This window comes from Symphalangus syndactylus, chromosome 8 (genome assembly GCF_028878055.3).
Source record: "Symphalangus syndactylus isolate Jambi chromosome 8, NHGRI_mSymSyn1-v2.1_pri, whole genome shotgun sequence".
In the NCBI taxonomy this organism is placed as follows: domain Eukaryota; kingdom Metazoa; phylum Chordata; class Mammalia; order Primates; family Hylobatidae; genus Symphalangus; species Symphalangus syndactylus.
Genome location: NC_072430.2, coordinates 76617907 through 76635550, shown reverse-complemented (window position 1 = coordinate 76635550; position 17644 = coordinate 76617907). Strand labels below are relative to the sequence as shown.

At 39.7% G+C, this 17644-nt stretch overlaps 1 protein-coding gene across 1 annotated transcript in view; it reads right to left on the bottom strand.

The window, feature by feature from the left end:
- The window catches only part of PDK1 (pyruvate dehydrogenase kinase 1), a 143411-nt gene that overhangs the window by 21430 nt on the left and 104337 nt on the right, over nt 1–17644 (bottom strand). Inside the window, exon 12 of the transcript XR_010122138.1 lies at nt 6686–6775. The gene's annotated coding sequence lies outside the window, so the exon portion shown is untranslated. The remainder of the gene's footprint in view (nt 1–6685; nt 6776–17644) is intronic.

Here is a 17644-nt window from a genome sequence, read left to right as displayed (position 1 = left end):
ATCCTCAATAAAATACTGGCAAACCGAATCCAGCAGCACATCAAAAAGCTTATCCACCATGATCAAGTGGGCTTCATCCCTGGGATGCAAGGCTGGTTCAACATACGCAAATCAATAAATGTAATCCAGCATATAAACAGAACCAAAGACAAAAACCACATGATTATCTCAATAGATGCAGAAAAGGCCTTTGACAAAATTCAACAACCCTTCATGCTAAAAACTCTCAATAAATTAAGTATTGATGGGACGTATCTCAAAATAATAAGAGCTATCTACGACAAACCCACAGCCAATATCATACTGAATGGGCAAAAACTGGAAGCATTCCCTCTGAAAACTGGCACAAGACAGGGATGCCCTCTCTCACCGCTCCTATTCAACATAGTGCTGGAAGTTCTGGCCAGAGCAATCAGGCAGGAGAATGAAATAAAGGTTATTCAATTAGGAAAAGAGGAAGTCAAATTGTCCCTGTTTGCAGATGACATGATTGCATATCTAGAAAACCCCATTGTCTCAGCCCAAAATCTCCTTAAGCTGATTAGCAACTTCAGCAAAGTCTCAGGATACAAAATTTATGTACAAAAATCACAAGCATTCTTGTACACCAATCACAGACAAACAGAGAGCCAAATCATGAGTGAACTCCCATTCACAATTGCTTCAAAGAGAATAAAATACCTAGGAATCCAACTTACAAGGGATGTGACGGACCTCTTCAAGGAGAACTACAAACCACTGCTCAATGAAATAAAAGAGGATACAAACAAATGGAAGAACATTCCATGCTCATGGGTTGGAAGAATCAATATCGTGAAAATGGCCATACTGCCCAAGGTAATTTATAGATTCAATGCCATCCCCATCAAGCTACCAATGACTTTCTTCACAGAATTGGAAAAAAATACTTTAAAGTTCATATGGAACCAAAAAAGAGCCCGCATTGCCAAGTCAATCCTAAGCCAAAAGAACAAAGCTGGAGGCATCACGCTACCTGACTTCAAACTATACTACAAGGCTACAGTAACCAAAACAGCATGGTACTGGTACCACAACAGAGACATAGATCAATGGAACAGAACAGAGCCCTCAGAAATGATGCCGCATATCTACAACTATCTGATCTTTGACAAACCTGACAAAAACAAGAAATGGGGAAAGGATTCCCTATTTAATAAATGGTGCTGGGAAAACTGGCTAGCCATATGTAGAAAGCTGAAACTGGATCCCTTCCTTACACCTTATACAAAAATTAATTCGAGATGGATTAAAGACTTAAATGTTAGACCTAAAACCATTAAAATCCTACAAGAAAACCTAGGCAATACCATTCAGGACATAGGCGTGGGCAAGGACTTCATGTCTAAAACACCAAAAGCAATGGCAACAAAAGCCAAAATTGACAAATGGGATCTCATTAAACTAAAGAGCTTCTGCACAGCAAAAGAAACTACCATCAGAGTGAACAGGCAACCTACAGAATGAGAGAAAATTTTTGCAACCTACTCATCTGAGAAAGGGCTAATATCCAGAATCTACAATGAACTCAAACAAATTTACAAGAAAAAAACAAACAACCCCATCAAAAAGTGGGCAGAGGACATGAACAGACACTTCTCAAAAGAAGACATTTATGCAGCCAAAAAACACATGAAGAAATGCTCCTCATCACTGGCCATCAGAGAAATGCAAATCAAAACCACAGTGAGATACCATCTCACACCAGTTAGAATGGCCATCATTAAAAAATCAGGAAACAACAGGTGCTGGAGAGGATGTGGAGAAATAGGAACACTTTTACACTGTTGGTGGGACTGTAAACTAGTTCAACCATTGTGGAAGTCAGTGTGGCGATTCCTCAGGGATCTCGAACTAGAAATACCATTTGACCCAGCCATCCCATTACTGGGTATATACCCAAAGGACTATAAATCATGCTGCTATAAAGACACATGCACACGTATGTTTATTGCGGCACTATTCACAATAGCAAAGAGTTGGAACCAACCCAAATGTCCAACAACGATAGACTGGATTAAGAAAATGTGGCACATATACACCATGGAATACTATGCAGCCATAAAAAATGATGAGTTCGTGTCCTTTGTAGGGACATGGATGAAACTGGAAAACATCATTCTCAGTAAACTATCACAAGGACAAAAAACCAAACACCGCATGTTCTCACTCATAGGTGGGAATTGAACAATGAGAACTCATGGACACAGGAAGGGGAACATCACGCTCCGGGGACTGTTGTGGGGTGGGGGGAGGGGGGAGGGACAGCATTAGGAGATACACCTAATGCTAAATGACGAGTTGATGGGTGCAGGAAATCAACATGGCACATAGATACATATGTAACAAACCTGCACATTGTGCACATGTACCCTAAAACCCTAAAGTATAATAAAAAAAAAAAAGAAAGACAGGAAGCAGCCAGTGAGTGGAGCTGTCTGAGCACACACATTTATCAATCAAGTTTGCCATCTGCTATGGGCGTGGTTTGTGGTTCCCCCAATTACTATAGCACCATGAAAGACCACTGATCACAGATCATCACCACACAGATAAAATAATGGTGGGAAATGTGAAATATTGTGAGAATTACCAAAATGTGACAAAGTGAGCACATGCTGTTGGAAAAATGGCACCGGGCCCGCGAAGTCCTCGCCCGCTGTCCCCGCAAGGTGGCGTCTTGGACGCCGGCGCACAGCCGGCGAGAGGCGCAGGAACCCCGGGGCCTGGCCGGTAGCCCGCAGCCCGAGGGCTTTGCCCCTCCCGAAGGCCCTGAGCTCCGTTCTAGGCGTTCAGACGAGAGGAGGGCAGCGGAAGATAAAATGAGAACCAGAGTTTGACAAAGGAATGGCAAAATAAAAGAAAACTCACACAGGACTTTGGAAGAGAGAAAATCTTCATCGGGAAGTTCTGATGGAAAGGAACCTGCATCCACAGTGCCGACGACTTCTGCAGAGGGGAGCGTCCTGAGGAGGAGGCAGACACGATTGCCTGTGGTGCCACACTAAAGACGTCCCAAGACACATGCGGCCACCTGGCATTCAACCCAGACTTCCAGTACATTTAAGAAGCATAGTCGTGGACCAGAAAATCAGACTCTGGAAGTGGCTCTGCATTTCTGGGATCCTCCGGCTGAAGGAGGATGTGATTTGCCAAGATATCCACCCTGCAGACCTCAAATCCGCAGAGGGCAGCCCCGAGCCCCAGCCAGGCTCACAGGACGACTTTGAAACATGCCCTGGCACCCATCAGAGTCACACGCGTGGACTGCAGAGTGCAGGACGAATTCGATTTTAAGTTTCACTGAACCCTTGAGAGACTTCTGGGTCATGAGCTAACTGCGCCACCTGCGGCCACCAAAAGAAACAGCTCCTCCCAGGTCTGGTGGAAGGCTGATCAGGTGCCAAGCACGTGTGCGCACTTGCACCTGGGGGCTTCTTTGCTAATAGTTCATCATCTCACAATAAATTGTTAGTCAAGCCTTATTTTCTTAAAGAACATTAATTTCATGTATAGTGAGTGTATTTTGCATGTTTTAAATTGCAAATGGGGCTAAATCCAAGGAAGCTTAAACTTAAAGCAGGCTTGTGGCAAACTGCTTTAATCCCCTACCATGCTCCAAGGTAAACTGACAAGTATACTGAAATGGATTTTCCACAAGTATTTTAAGTTGCCACTTGTCAGATGAGTTGTTTTGGATTTAACCATGTAATTCATGTGACCAATTGAGAGTAATCTTTCTTTACAGGTATCTGGCAAAGCAGTGTCAGAGTCAGAAACCTTTATTATCTTTATGGAAACTTAATTTTTGGCCCTTTATCAATATGTCAGACAGGGCTCTGAACAAACATGTTAAGTTGAGCTGTGAAACTGACGGGTTTTATGGAAGTTTATATTCTTCATTTGGTACCTGTGTTACAGTAGGTAGCTAGTCAGGCATGAGCAGGACAGGAGAGGGCCCTCCCCTGGCACACACACCAGGAATGTCAGGCGACCATCACGTGATGCTCAGGGAGGTTGTTAACTGTCTCTCTAAATAATAATTAGTCATAGCCAGGGCCAGGGAAAGGCAGTTTCCTAATAGATAGAAAAACCTGAGCCTAGTGATCAGCAGCTTCCTGATAAGATCTCGGGAGTTGGGTGATTGGGCTTAAGCATGTTTATTAAGAGACAAAATGGTGGAATTTAACTGGTATATGACCTCCAAGGGACATTCAACTAGTAAGGGAAGAATGCCTCAAGTGAACATGCGTACAACTCCAATAAACACAATGCACATGCTCACCTCCCAAGTGCTGGCAGGCCACCGCGCATGTGGACAGCACACCCCAAGGGAAGAATCAGGCGAGAAGAGATGCAAGACCTGGGAAGTATGCCAACATAGAAAATCCCAAGTCAAAGGTCAAACAGCACACTTAATCTCTCCAGTTGCCCACTTGGCCTTCTTCCAAGTGTACTTTACTTCCTTTTATTCCTGTGCTAAAGCTTTATAATAAATTTCACTCCCACTCTAAAACTTGCCTCAGTCTCTCCTTCTGCCTCATGCCTCTCAGTCGAATTATTTCTTCTGAGGAGGCAAGAATTGAAGCTGCTGAAGACCCATGTGGATTTGCCGCTGGTAACATGCTTTGATGCTGTATGACTTGGGTATGTTCTGCTGCTAACATTTGTAAATAGAGCTAGGTGCATTCTTTATAATACTCCAAGATTTAATGCAGCAGAGCGATTTATAAAGAAGATTTTTTAACAATCAGTGGATTTACCACATAAAATTGCTGTAAATTATAATGTGTACAGATTTTTTGTTCAAATATTCCATTGTAAACCTAATATTAAGACTGTTATGTTTCTACTGCTTTTTATTGAATGATATTGCAAAAATACAAAGAAAAGAACCTTCTTTTTTTAAAAAAAAGAAAGAAAGAAAGAAAAATGATACTGATGGACTTGCTCAATGAAGGGTTGCCTCAAATCTTCAACTTGTAAAAAATGCAATATCTGTGAAGGGTAATGAAGCAAAGCACAATTAAATGAGGTGTGCTTAGATAGGGAGATCTCAGCAGCCTTTTGGGGTCATTATTTAAAAATCACAGATCCTCAATAATTATGAGAATGTGCTTGACATTTAGACTGTGAAGAGAACAAATGGTGAAATAAACAAATTTACTTAGCAAGGAGTGGAGGAAGGAAGGTATGTCATCTAGAGAACTGGTGATTCATGGATAAAAATACAATCACTGAACACATAAAGGAGAGCTATGACTTAGCAAGAGAGTTTGTTCTGATGTATGATGCTAATTTCAAATTTTAAACAGCTTGAAAAAGGAGGAGAATGACTAAAATGAGAGGCTCAACTGATTCAGAGATAACAAATATAAAATCAATAGTTCTGGGAAGGATCTACATTTGTCTTCCTCTCTGCAGACCTACTAACATTGCAAGAATACTTTTTGTCTCTTTCAAAGTCAAGTACGCTCTCCTTACCAAGACTCCCACTTCTGCCAACCCATGGTGCTTATCTTTCCGGAGGTTTCTCATATAAATAGTGAGAGAAAAATGGCGGCTGACTTTCTACTCTCCTATCTAATTAATTTGTCAATTAATTAACTCATGAAAATAAATATTTATTGAGAATTCATCTTTCTCCAAATTTTTATCTTGTTTTCCCTTCTCTGAAATGTATTTAAGTTTTTACTGTGTTACCTATCTTCACTTTCATTGTAACTTGCTAGGGATATCCTAAGGATAATGATAAACTATTATTCTAAGACAGAAACATTGCCTCTTCTCTTTCTCTTCTGCATTCATGCTTCACCATAGACACACAGATAAAAAGAGATGTAATTACCCCTTATGATTCACGTGTGCTCAGATTTATTGGTTTATTACATTATCAGTGTGTGCTATATCAAGAATAGTCATTATATCAAGTACAGTCATTTAGACAGTAATTTACAAAGAATCTTCACAACCTACAGTTCAAGTTATTTTTATAACAACCAAAAAAAAAAAAAAACCAATAGATGGAAGAAGTATTATAATCCTCTGAGGGAGCAACTGAGGCCTAAATATGTTAAGAGCTTAAAAAAAAAGCATTAACTTATAGATACATTCCACTCTATTTTGGTTATTTTAGCTTGAAAATTCCTAAAGAATAAAAAGCTTATCTTTGAATGATGTATATATTATTTATTCATATAATTATCAGATATCAATTATTCATAATTATAACATAATTATTTACAGTAGTGATATATAAAGGTGACAAAATCTTACGGGTCTTAGTGGTTGATGAGAAAGAAAACTAAATTTGTTCAAGGTCTTTAGATTTAACAAAGACTAGGATGACGCAAAACAAGTAATTGCAAAATAAACGTATCCTACAATATATGATAAGGAAAAGATACTCAGAACAACAGTTGCAAAGAAAAGCTATTAAGTTGTGCTTTTAAAAAAAAAGACACCCAAAACATGACAGGGAATTAGATTTTTTATCATTCTTCCTATGAAGATAAGTCATGTTGCAGGAACATGTACATCACAAAAAATCAAAACATCTCTATGGATCAAAGTCAACATGTTAGCATTTTGTAGCTCCTGAGGCAATGTAAGAAGTATAACTATTAACAAAGTTCATCCAACTGGATGACAGACTCAAATAACTCACCTTGGGAGGGACGTTCATGCCTTTTATGTCAAGACCTGAATCATGGACTATCAATCCCTCTTATAACCTTCAAGAGTGTGAGAGGTTAGCCTGAAAAAGAATAGAAATATAAATAAAGAAAATTTAAAAATAAATACACCATACAAATACTTTTATAACCAAGTGAACTGATCAGTTTTGCAATCATTGCAATATTGATTTCGTTTATTTTTTAGTGTTTAAGACATTTGAGAAAACCTTAATTTTTTTAATGCCTATTTCTTTAATTATTTACTTAATGCCCAAGGGAAATTCTGTGTGAGGAAAAGAATGTTCACTATTTGTACTTTGTCTAAAATCAAATTTATAAACCTTCAGGCAATTGACATATCTCCAAATATTCACACATTACTAAGATAACATTAATTAAAACTTCATAAATTTAGCAAACTAAATTTCCATGTGTAAATATCGACAGTAAACAACATTTTTTCACTCAACTGAAAGTTCAAGTATAGTATCTTCGATTTCATAAATTAAATTATAATTGTCAATATTTTTGCAGGTAGTTCAAATTATGGAAATGTTCCTTTTGAGCAACACTGGAGATCCTAGAATATGAAAATTTTAGGTCATGGTTATTTGTCTTTAAAATCTGTGTAAAATTTACAAATTTAAGCAATTTTTAGCTGGGCACAGTGGCATGAGCCTTTAGTTCCAGCTGCCCAGAAGGCTAACGTGGGAGAATCACTTGAGCCCAGGAGTTGAAGGCTGCGGTGGGGTCTGATTGTGCCACTGCACTGTAGCCTGGTTGAGAGAGCAAGACCCTGTCTCTAAATAATTTTTTTTTTTAATCTAAGCCTTGGCAATGAAATTTAAAAAACTCAACAAACGGGATTCCATAAAACTAAAAAGCTTCTTCACAACAAAAGAAACAATAGAGCAAAGAGGCAACCCATAGGTGGAGAAAATATTTGCAAATTATACATCAAATAAGGTGTTAATATCCAAAATATACAAAGAACTCAAACTACTCAAAAACAAGAAAACAAAGACTCCAATTTTAAAATGGGCAAGAGACTCAACCAGATGTCTCTCGAAAGAGGACGTGCAAATGGCCAACAGATAAATTAAAAAATGCTCAACATCTCTAATCATCAGAGAAATGCAAATAACACACAACGAGATATCATTTCACACCTATTAAATCTGCTATTACCAAAACAAGTGTTGGTGAGGATGTGGAGAGAAAGAAACTCTGATACACTGGTATTGTAAATTAGTACAGCCATTCTGGACAACAATATGGAGGTTCCTCAAAAAACTAAAAATAAAACCACCATATGATCCAGCAAGCCCACTAGTGGGTATATACTCAAAGGAATTGAAATCAGTATGCTGAAGAGATGTCTGCACTCCCATGTTTACTGCAGCATTTTTTACAATAGCTAAGACACGGAAACAACCTGAGCATCCAACAATGAATGTACAGATTTTGTAAATGTGTTATATATACACGATGGAATGCTATTCAGCTTTTAAAAATCAGGAAATTCTGTCATTTGAAGCAGCACGGATGAAGCTAGGGGACATTATGTTAAGTGAAGTAAGCCAGGCACAGGGAGACAAATATTGTATGAGCTTACTCCATCTCTCTCTCTCTCTCTCTCTCTCTATATATATATATATATATATACACACACACACACACATATATATGTATATATAAAATAAAATGACATTTCTTCCTTCTGCTGGAAATACAAATGACAATAGCCTGACTGGTAGCCAATCAATAAAACAGTCTTCATCATGGCTGGTTGACAACTGGTGGCAGCTGCAGAGCACCCATACAAAGAGGCCATAATTTCCTATGAGGTGAGAGTGGATGAGAGATTCAAACATCGTTAAAGTAACATTTTAGACACATACCCAAGCTCCTATCCATAGCTAAGCAGCAAGAGTAGGCCACTTGAGTTCAAAATTAAATCATAAAGTGTATATACAGTTTAGATCGAGAAAAATAATCAAAGAACTGAATCACAAGATTTATGGTTCACAGATCATTACTGGGGGTTTTCTGTTCTAGGAAGTGGAGATATAAGTGGCTCAACTGGCAACAAATAAAGATATGACCTTGAAAGTTGCTTTGGGTCTCTTAAACTTGGTTTCATTGCCAAAAAAAAAATAGAGAAACCATCAGCTCAGGGTGTTGGGATTTTCCTAATTGTTGCTGGTTTGCAGTTATTACTGATGCCTCCAAGACTACCAGATTTCTAGATTCAATGAGGCTTACTATGATTCATATTTGGGAAGGAATTCAATAAGACATTGCAAGTCCAGAAAACAGAAGTGGAGAAAACTCTTCCTGGAGCTTCTCTCAAATTTCCCAGTCAGTCCTTTAAATAGGCTCCTGATTTTAGACCAGAAGTGAGACAATTATTACCTAACGTTTATTATTGAGGCTTTCTCAAGAGCAGCTGCATAGAATTTTGCTCTGGCAAAGCATAATCTTACTGGATAACAATGCATTTGGAAGCAAGAAGCCTAAGATCAGTTCCCGGTTTTGCCACTGATTAACTGTGCTGTCATTGGTGGCATTTAGTTTTTTATTGAAAGGCTCTATAGCATTCATTAAGCTCTATTTATTGAGGACTCACATGGCGGAGAGCCCAAAACCAGAAGCTGTGTTAGTATGTGATGGTGATGTAAATTGTAATATGTGTACTTAGTAGAGAGCACTACAGAATACAGAATTACCTTATGAATTAGCTTATATCTGACAAGAATGTTTTATCAGATGGTCTTTACAAGAAACTGAGGTCATTGCAGTAGTATTTGTGAAACCCATGCTTTTCTAGTTTCTGAATTTGAAGCTTTCACATCCAGGGACTTGCTGACCTGGAGGATTTGTCCTTCACAGGGTTAGCTAATTTCCAGAGATAGCAAATGTTTGCACCTTTCCTATGCAAACCAACCAATTCAGGGCCTACATTACCAACCACCTTTTGTATTTGGTTCTTGTGTATCCCTCTCCTAATCACCCCTGGGACAGGTTCCAGGCAACTAGGGACAGCCCCGTTGCCCCGGACCTTCCTGAAATTATTCAAAATAGTTAATTGTAAACCTGCTCACTCTGTCTTGCCTGTTCCTTCTGGAGACAACCACAATAAAGGCCCTTTCCCACGTTTCTCTCTCATTCCCTCTGCTTTCTGACCACCCTGGGGCTGCTTCCCTAGAGGCCCTGCTTCTGTTTTCTAGGAATATGTGAGTATTAAAAATGTCTTCCTTTTTCTAGTTCCCTTGGAAGGGTGAGAGGGTGAGAGTGGGTGAGAGATGGGAGACTACCTAATGGGTACAATGTACATTATTTGAATGATGATTACATGAAAAGCCCAGACTTCACTACTACATAATATATCCATGTAACAAAACTGCACCCCTTACATTTATACAAATTAAAAATTTAAAAATTTAAATCTCTTTCTTCACAACAAAACTTTCTGTGTCTGTGTAGGATATAATAAATTCCCCTTCAAAGGTTTTAGCCAGTAAATTGTTAAGTAAAATGAGTTCTGAGATCCTCTCCAAAGAACTAATGTATCAGTATGTTCAGCTCTCTTGTTCTTTGTTCTTCATTTTAAAGTTTAACTTCCTCATTCTTTACGTCTCCTTGCCCCTAGTTTTAGTAAATAAACCCCCTCCTAGCCTCTATCACCTGCTCTGACCTTAGTCACCCTGGTCACCTGCTCAGTTCTTAGTCACCCTGAGTCACCTGTTCTGTAACTGTCCTTCCCACCAAACTAGCCACCCTGCCACTCCAGCTCGTACCCTTGCTCTTTTTAAAATAGCCAATCGGAATTAGCTTAGACTGTATGGTCCAACCCTAGCCAATAGGGGAATGACACAGCAGTACGGGCTACCTGTGTCAAGGATAAGAACCCCTTCCCCTCCCTTGTTCGGGTGTGCTCTCGCCATTGCTCCATCCATGAGACACACCCTTCTATAGAAGTAAAATTGCCTTGCTGAGAAAATTAAATTTATGTTTGAGTGCTATTTCTTTTGTGGCACTGAAAATTTATTTCCAACATCTGTATAGACTACTGGAGAAAGATACCTACAGGAATGTTTTCTCTGTACTCCTCTATTGATGTAAATCTTGAGCCTTTTAACATATAACTGAGACATAAGAAACAGCATGTGTAGTAGGTTAGTAGGACCCTAGACAAGTTGAGCTGTGGAAATGATAATCTTGTCAATGCAAAGGAGGAAATGCATCATCAGTAAATCAAAGTATTGATCGTATATACAGCCCTAAACAGAGACCTAAAACATCAGGTCTTAATTAAGAAAGAGGTTTATATTTCTTACATTACCAGAAATCTGGGAAGAGGAAATCCAGAGCTGACCCAGCTCCTCAAATATTCAGGCTCCTACTATTTTTCTGTTCCATCATCCTTAGCTTTTGGCTTTCATGCTTATGGCCACAAGATAACTGCTGCCTCTCCTGGTGTTATGTCTGAGTGATCCAGGAAGAAAAATGAGGGAAAGAAAGGGGCAAAGGGCTTTGCTAGCTCAGTCTGACAATTTCCATAGACACTCAGACTTTTTCACAAACCCCACCCCATCGATTTCTGCTTATGTCTGTTTGACCAAACTGTGCTACTTGGTCACAGCAGCCTAGAATTTAGATTTTAAAATGCCAACGCTGCATATCTGATTCTTCCTGTGCAAACTGGGGTTTTGTTATCAAGGAAGAATGAGAGAAAAATGGAATCTGGTAGACAAATTGCACTTCTGCTACAATTTTTAACAAAAGTGAGGTTAAGGGGCTTCAGGGTAGGCTCAGGCAACAGCAGCACCATAGCTACCTGCCTCTTCATGGATCCAAACAAAGGACAAAAAGTGAATTTATATGCAAGCCACACCTTCAGCATAACCTAAAGACAGAATGTCCAAACTTCAAAATAATTATGAATAGAAAGAGAATAATCAGACCTCAGAACACAATTTCTTATTCCCTCACCACACCCTAGCCCTTAGGGCAAACAAAAGCAAACCTAGAGACTGCAGGGAAGGCAAAATAGGGAAGCTTGTGAAGGATCCTGAGTTTGATTTAACACCAGAAAGTCTAGGTCCACCCTAGTCTGAGATCAGGGCATGGACTTCAGGAAGGAACTTGGAAGTCTGGGCAATTTAAAGGGGGCAATCGTTGAAACCCAAAAGTTCTGGGAAAGAACAAAAGAAACAAAAAAGGAAAGAAAAAAAAAAACATCCTTTGGCATTAGGTGGGAAGAGTTAAAAAAGAAAAGATGGAAATTTTAGGTTCCTGCAAGAAAAAAGAGGATTCACAACTCTCTCTATCCCAGCAAATCAAACCAAAATATCCTGCCAAAGACCTGGACTTTGCAATACCAACATAAGATGATGCCATTAAACCAAAAAGTTTGAAAACATCTTCATACCATAAAAATTAACAAATGGAAATTGAAGTCCATATGCAGCTATAACAAAAGCCAGGAAATGGAATTTCAATTATATCAACTGAGAAAAATTCTCCTCTGATAAAACGAGAATAGGCTTAAATTAAAAGTTAATAGAATAGACTCAAATTAAAAGTTAGTAAGAGGCATTGAAGAAAAGCAGGCAAACTATGAGGAGAATAAGAAAGGCATAAGTGAAGAAGGAAAAAGGGCCAGAGGAAGAGTAGCAGACATGGAAGACAGGCCAGTAATAATAATAATAATTTCTGTGCTTTCAGAGTTCCTGAAGAAGAAAAAACAGAACAATGAGACACAGCCAATATCTAAAACTATAATTCAAGATAACTTTATAGAGTGGGAAAAGACCTATGCCTACACATTCCTAGAGATCACTGAGTAATGGGAAAAATTTACCCAGAAGGATCATACTCCAAGGTAGAACCCTAGAAAACTATTAGATTTCAAAAAAGAAAGAAAAAAGAAGAAAGAAACTCTCAAGCCTCCGGGAAAAAAGATCAAACAACTTACAAAGGTAAAAGAATTAGACTGGCATCAGACATTTCAAAACCAACATATAAAGCAAGGCAATTTTTTTTTTTTTTTTTTTTTTTTTTTTTTGAGGCAGAGTTTTGCTCTCATTGCCCAGGTTGGAGTGCAATGGCATGATCTCGGCTCTTTGCAACCTCTGCCTCCTGGGTTCAAGCAATTCTCCCAACTCAGCCTCCCAAGTAGCTGGGATTACAGGTGCGTGCCATCACCAGCTAATTTTGTATTTTTAGTAGAGACGGTTTCTCCATGATGGCCAAGCTGGTCTCAAACTCCCTGCCTCAGAAGATCTGCCCGCCTCGGCCTCCCATAGTGCTGGGATTACAGGCGTGAGCCACCACGCCCGGCAAGGCAATGCGTTTTAAAAGCTTACTAACCTCATTCCTACAAGAGGTTAAAAAAAAAAAAAAAAAAGCCAGATATGCTGTCATAAACCTGTGTGTGGTCCCCAGCTACTCAGGAGGCTGAGGTAGGAATGTTGCAGAACTTTTCCTTAGTTCAGCTAAAGACGGGGTCCTTGTCCATCCTATGGCCAAGGTTTTATTGGGTTAAAGGAAGAAAAGGGGGAAACGGGGACTCTCACTAGGCCAGAGTCCCAGCTAGAGCGCTTCCTGCCCAGCATTTGAATCCCAGATTCCACCCAAGAAGCGGAGGGGCCAGGCTCCTCCCTGCTGCAAATGCAGGGAACTTCCGAGGCTCCACCTCAATAGGCAGGCTGGTTGGAGTTTCTCCAGGACTCCCTCCCACCTGGCTGTCTCAGGAGGATCGCTTGAGCCTGCGAGGTGGAGGCTGCAGTGAGCTGTGATTTGACACTGCACTCTAGCCCCTAGGTCACAGAGTAAGACTCTGTCTCAAGAAAATTCATTACTTTGGTCTCCAAAGACATTCATCCTTTTTGGCTCTAACTTACCACAACCCCACATGGCAATCTGCACAACTGTGTGGGCTAAATTAGGTCTCCTGCAAAATTTGTATGTTCAAGTCCTGTGAAAATGTGACTGTATTTGGAAAAGGAATCTTTCAAGGGCAATTAAGTTAAAATGAGGAGGCCATCAGGATGGGCCTTAATCCAATATGATTGGTGCCCTTATTAAGAAGAAGAGATAAGGACATAGACACAGAGGAACGACCATGTGAAGAGAGAGGGAGAAGCTGGTCATCTACAAGTCCAGAACAGAGGAAACAGAAACCTGGAAGAAACGAGCCTGTTGACAACTTGACCTCAGACTCCTACTAGCCTTTAGAACTGTGAGGAAATAAATTTCTGCTGTTGAAACCACCTGGTCTGTGATACTGTGTTGTTAGCCCTGGCAAACTAATACACCAGCCCTTCCTCTTTCCTTCTTACATTCAGCAAATATGCATTGAATATGTCCCCACATCAGGCACTGGGCCACAGGTTGAAGCTAGAGGGATGAACTTGCAGACACAGTCCCTGCCCACATGAAGCTTCCAGTTTATTAGGAGAGGTCTTTTAAAGACTTAGTATAGAACTGGGATGGCATTCCCTAAAGAAAAAAAAAAGAGAAAAGAGGAGAAAAAGGCCTAGTCATGCATGTATCTTTTTTCTAGAAATTTCTCCTAAGGAAAACAAAGGATGTATTATTTAGCTGCAAAGAAGTTCTTTGTAGGGTTGTCTTTTTTATTTGTCACTTGTTTGTTTTATTTATTTATTTTCCTAAGGTTGTATTTTTAATTGCCACAAATTGGGAACGATCCAAATGTTCAATCACTGAGGACTGGTGAAATAAGTTATAATCAGTACAACAGCCTTCTATGGAATAATTACAAACGAGATTTTAGAAGAAAACTGAATAACATGGAAAGATGCTCTCCAAATACTCTTTTACACACACACACAATTTTAAAAAGTCTTCCCTTTATAGCTATAATTCGATATTTGTTTGAAAATATGTATATGCATATGAGTCATGTTATCTCTTGGTGGAGAAATTACAGGGATTTTTTACTTTATTTTTGCTTATCGATACCTTTTTAAGATTTTGTACAATAAGCAAAAGCTCCCTCTCATCCACAGAGGGCAGTGCTGGCTAATCAGAACTGAATTTTTAGAGTGAATTGTGGCCTCCTGGCAGCTGTTTGCTGGTAAATATCTTATAACTGTATCTTTGAGTGCAGTTCCACCATGAGTTTTGGTTGATGCTTTCATTTACTTTAATGAGTAAGGCAAAAGAAAGATAATGAAAATGTATGTTGGAACTTCACTCATTTACCATTGATGTGAGTGACTTCCTCGTACTGAATCAAATAATAGTTTTTCAAAACTAGAATATTCTCTTGGTGTTTGTACTATTCCCATTGTAACAACTATAGACACATGTTTAATCTGCATTAACATTTTTCTTCAATACCTTTGTAAAAAATAATTTCAACTTTTATTTTAGATTCAGAGTGTACACATGCAAGTTTGTTACATGGGCATGTTGCCTGATGCTTAGGTTTGGGATACGAATGATCCCATCACACAGGTAGTAAACACAGTACCCTATAGGTAGTTTTTCAGCCCCTGCCCCTCTCCCTCTCTCTCCCTTCTCATAGTCCCTATTGTTTATTGTTCCCATCTTTATGTCCATGTGTAACTCATGTCTAGCTCGCAATTACAAGTTACATGCGGTATTGGTTTTCTGTTCTTGCATTAATTTGCTTAGGATAATGGATTCCAGCTGCATCCATGTTGCGGCAAAGGACGTAATCTCATTCTTTTTATGACTACATAGCATTCCATGGTTCAACCATTTCTTAAGTCTACACAATCAAAAAAATAATAAATCAAGCCCTGGCTTTCAATATTTGTAATTCCATGGTGTAAAAACTCCAACTGCAGCTGATTTCATGGCTGACGTCACTGAATGTGGAGTTGGGAAGGACGTGCAGCAGTACATGATTATGTGGTATTTCCCCCAGACAGGCACCAAATAACCTCAAGAACAGCAGCAAAGTGTAGTAAGACAATTAGGAATTGATGGCTTTTGAGTATTTATTACCTTTGTTTTCAATATATAACTTTTATATAATTTATACAATAATGGCATATAATTTAAGCTTGAATAATGGCTGTGTTTGACCACCAGATTGCAAAATTCTTAAACTGTAACAGTCAGCTGTCACAAGACAGCTCCTGCACCCCTCTGCCTGGAGGTCTACTGGGAGAGGGTAGAGCCTACTGTAAGCACAGCGACACTATACTGAAAACCATAAGCCCCAACCCTAGCTGCTGATCAGAATGGAGGAACATTCCTGATGAAATGTCAATTTCACTTCCTCACCTTGTAGTTCCCTCATCTTGTAAGGTCACATTATCATCATACCCATACCAACCCCCCAACGTCAGTATGAATCTCATTTTTGCCTTTTGTATACCATTATCAAGCTTATTTATACCACTACCATCTACAGAGCTCATGAAAGCAAAGAATATTTATTCTTGTCCTTCCTCCCTTGCCAGACAGGTGAGTCCAGAGCTGGAACTCTGGCTTGGGCTTATTAGAGCAACAGGGCAGAGACCCTGCACCTGCAAGGAATGGAACAAAAGAGAACTGAAGAAAGTGCCTGGACAAAGAGAGGCTGGAGCAGGAACCCACAGGAAACCCAAAGTGTCCACAGATTTGAAGTTGAGGACCTGCTTCAACCAGGGCTGCCCCCACCAAGCAGAAGTGTCCTTGAGGCTGTCACATGTGAGCAGTGTAAATAAAATTTCAAGGGAGATGTTAGCCTATTAAAAGAACAATATGATTAAGGAGGTCAAATTATCATTCAGAGACAAGCAAAATCAGGCTTGTCCGGGCGCTGTGGCTCACGCCTGTAATCTTAGCACTTTGGGAGGCTGAGGCAGGTGGATCGCCTGAGCTCAGGAGTGCAAGACCAGCCTGGGCAACACAGTGAAACCTTGTCTCTGTTAAGATATAAAAAAATTAGCGGGGTGTGGTGGAGTGCACCTGTAGTCCCAGCTACTAGGGAGGCTGAGGCAGGAGAATTGCTTGAACCCAGGAGGCAGAGGTTGCAGTGAGCCAAGATCATGCTACTGCCCTCTAGTCTGGGTGATAAAGCAAGGCTCCATCTCCAAAAAAAAAAAAAAGAGAGAGAGGGAAAGCAACTTTACTTAGATTGATACACTGACATGTTAATTACAAACCATCCCCTTTAATCTATTCAGACATTAGTAAGCAATCCTGGAATCTCTGATCCATGGAACCCTGGGCCCAGGGTCAGTCCCTCTCTTGCTCTCACCCCTCACCTTCCTCAATTTTCTCTGGTTGCCTAAGCTGGTTACCAGACTCCTCAATCAGCAGAACCCCCATGCAGCATCAGAACGTCCTCTGTATCTCATTCCCTCACGTTTCTGCTAGAGGGCAACTTAGATCATTAGATTCACGAAATCTAATGATTCAGCCGGTCAAGTCCAGCTAAAGCGTGTGTAGTTTGAAAGTGTTCCCTTCCCAGAAAAGGAGTTGCTCCTTAACAAAAAGCCTTCAATAACTTATTCCAAAGGGATTGATTACATAGATATTTTAGACAGGCAGGGCTTGGGGAAGGAGACGTTTGGAGCCAGGAGAGCCTGTTAAAGTACCCTACATTGCCCTGTTTGAAACTAACAGAATTGTGTTCATGTTGAGGTCATCTCTTTTCAGAATTTAGTGAATGGATGCTTTCCTCACAATTGATTCAAAATTATGAGCTTTTAGTGTACTTTAAAACATTGGTTCCCCTAGCATGTGGGGTAATGTAGGGGAGGCAAAATTTTACCTCTACCCTCTTAGAGATTTTTTCAGTTGTGGGGTGCTGAGAATTAAATTGACATAAGACAGATCAACAGAAGAAAAGCATACAAATTTATTTAATCCATGTTTCATATGGCACAGGAGCCCTCATAAGAAAATGAAGGCCCAAAGATGCAGTTAGGGTTGAACACTTACATACTGAATGGAACAAA